This window comes from Cariama cristata, unplaced genomic scaffold (assembly GCF_000690535.1).
Source record: "Cariama cristata isolate BGI_N322 unplaced genomic scaffold, ASM69053v1 scaffold15827, whole genome shotgun sequence".
NCBI classification, from domain to species: domain Eukaryota; kingdom Metazoa; phylum Chordata; class Aves; order Cariamiformes; family Cariamidae; genus Cariama; species Cariama cristata.
This window is the reverse complement of record NW_009628472.1, coordinates 2,205-4,997: the sequence shown is the minus strand read 5'-3', so window position 1 is coordinate 4,997 and position 2,793 is coordinate 2,205.

Below are 2,793 nucleotides of genomic sequence, written 5' to 3'. Positions count from 1 at the left end.
CGTGGGGGCCAGGAGGGCCCCCAGCCGGTGGTTTACAGCTCCGGGTGCGGCGTGGGGCCCAGCAGCCACCGCCCTTCGTGTGGGCCGGGCGGTCGCTGTAACCCAGGGCACGGCTGCGTGACTCACTCCAGCGCTTGCATCACCCTCCTCTGTTTCTGGGGGAAAAGGGAGCAGTGGCGATACTCCTCGCCCTCCTGGGGCACTGAAACCTCCTGGCTGTGGAAAAGAAACCACCCCCAGAACTGAAAGGGTCCCCATTTAGCAACTACTTAGAAATCCTCTCCTAGATGAACCTTCAGAAGCAGCCTTGGCTGGAAGGGGGACCCCGCTGGGCAGACTCCCCTCTGGCAGGGCAGCTTCTCCTGGGGCGGTGGGCAGCACCCGGTCACCAGCACCGTGATGAAACCTTTGGGTTGCCGCAGCCCTCCCGAAAAGCTGTGGCCTCACCATATAGGGGGGTGTCTGGGCATGGCCACAGCTCCTTGGGAGCGCAGCCCCGGCTCCACGCCAGCTCTCTCAGCCTGGCCTCGCTCCCCTGGGTCCCCCGCTGCATCCCTGGATCCCTGCTCGGGAGGGAAGGCACAGCTCAGTTTGCAGGGACAGGGTTTAGAGCTGAGCTTTGCCCCATGAAGCTGAGTTTTGATGCGGAGGAGACCCGACCCTTCCCAAGCAGGGGGAAGCTTGAAAAAAGGCTTGTCCTGGAAAAAGAAAAAAGGTGTTGGTGAGCAGCTGGGGCACACGGCCGGTCCTCGACAGAGAGGAAATGCTGCAGAGCGCACGCTTCTCCTCCCGTGATTTTCCTCCCGTGCGTCAGTCTGGGCCTGAACCTTCATCTTGTCATCCTGTAGCCAACAGCAAATCAGCCAAAAACTTAAATTTCCCTTTCAAAGTATATTCCCCCCGACTCCCGGCGGTTCTTATCCCCGCTCCGTCCCTCTGGGAGGAATGTGCAGACCGCAGCCATCCGCCTCCTCGCTTTGCTAGACTAAACAAGCCGGGCTTTCCTGATTTCCTCCCATGCTGAACTCCACAGAGTCCCCGCCAGCCCTCTCCTTTCCTGTGCTCCTGAACTGCTGAGCCCAGACCCCCCGTCCTGCGTTCGGGGGGACCCCAGGACGCAGCAGGGTGAAATACCCAAGGGCAGAGGGGGGGACCGGGGCCAGCACCGAGCCCCTCAGCTGAACCCTCACGTCCGCGGCCGCCCTGGCCGTAGCAACGTCCCCGTCGTGGCCAGGGAAAGGGAAGGTGTCCGTGCCCAGCGGACGTGCGGGCACCTCCGCCTTCGGTAAGCAGCTCCCTGGCCCCGTAATTACCTTCGGGGATCCACCCAGCTCGGGCGCTACGTGCAGAGCGGAGTCAACACCTCCTCGGTCTACAGGTGAGACCTTCCCGGAGTTGGGATCAGAACGGGGCACATCCCTCTCCTGCGCATCTCCCCAGCACCCCGATCCCAGCCTCCCTCCTCCACCACGGTGACATCTGGCAGGTCCAAAAGTAGGACCGAGGTCCCTTGGCTTAGGCTAGAAAAGCCTGACTTTAGGACCTGCCCTGCAGACCTTGCAGTTCACCCTTGGCTTTGGAAACCTTGGAAACCTCCATTAAAACTCTGTCTGAAATAAAACACAAACCACCGAAACCCAGATTTTACACCCAACAGCCGCTATCCCCTGGAGACCCCTCCAGCCATTGTGGGATCCTGCCCAAGCTCAGCCTCTCCGAAATCCCATTTTCCACCTCAAACCTCTATGCGATTTATGCCGGGCTTTGCGAAGGTTCCTCCCCATCCCCGCAGACGCTGGCGGGACCAGCCGGGCTCTGCACATCTGGGCTCGCGCGGGGGCACAGGGCCCCACGGAGGTTTCCCTGTCGGAGCGGTTTCCCTCTCCGCCTCCAACTTTCTTTTTTTCCATGAATTCATCAGCCTCTCCGCCCCCCCACCGCCGCCTCGTCTGCAAATGCAAACCCAGACGTTGCCGCACACATCTGCGCACATCTGGGATTGCGTTACGAGCCGCGCAGGCTCGGGATAATCCAACGGGGTGCTTTTAACCATCTGGTTTGGGGTTTTTTGTTGGTTTTTTTTTTAAGCAGTTACCTGGATCAGACTGCTCAAAGCCAGACGCTGAGGTTGAGCTGGAAAACGCCATTGGAGGCTCTAACGTTGGCCGCTTGCACCCTCCTTCATCAAAGCGTCAACCTCTCCAGCTCTGGTTGGAGACATCCCGGGAAAATCTGCTGCCAAAATACCCGTCAGCCGGCGGCTGCCTGCTCCTGCCTCCCACCATGGTGGCCTCGCCGCTTTCCCGTCCTACCCCACGGCCCGGCTCGGATGCCGTAAATAGGACTTGGCCATAAACTGTGGGATTTTATGGGCCAGTAGGAAGTTTTATTAGGTTAATTATCCTGCCGTGCTAATGAGGGCACAGTTAAGCACAGTCAAAATCAAGGGCTGGCTTGACCTTCTCCCAAAGACTGATGCAAACACGGGAGGCGATGGGTGCTGGTGATGGGGAGGCCATGGGTGCTGGTCATGAGAAGGTGATGGGTGCTGGTGATGGGGAGGTGATGGGTGCTGGTGATGGGGAGGTGATGGGTGCTGGTGATGGGGAGGTGATGGGTGCTGGTGATGGGGAGGTGATGGGTGCTGGTGATGGGGAGGTGATGGGTGCTGGTGATGGGGAGGTGATGGGTGCTGGTGATGGGGAGGTGATGGGTGCTGGTGATGGGGAAGCAATGGGTGCTGGTCATGAGAAGGTGATGGGTGCTGGTGATGGGGGAGAGATGGGGGCTGGT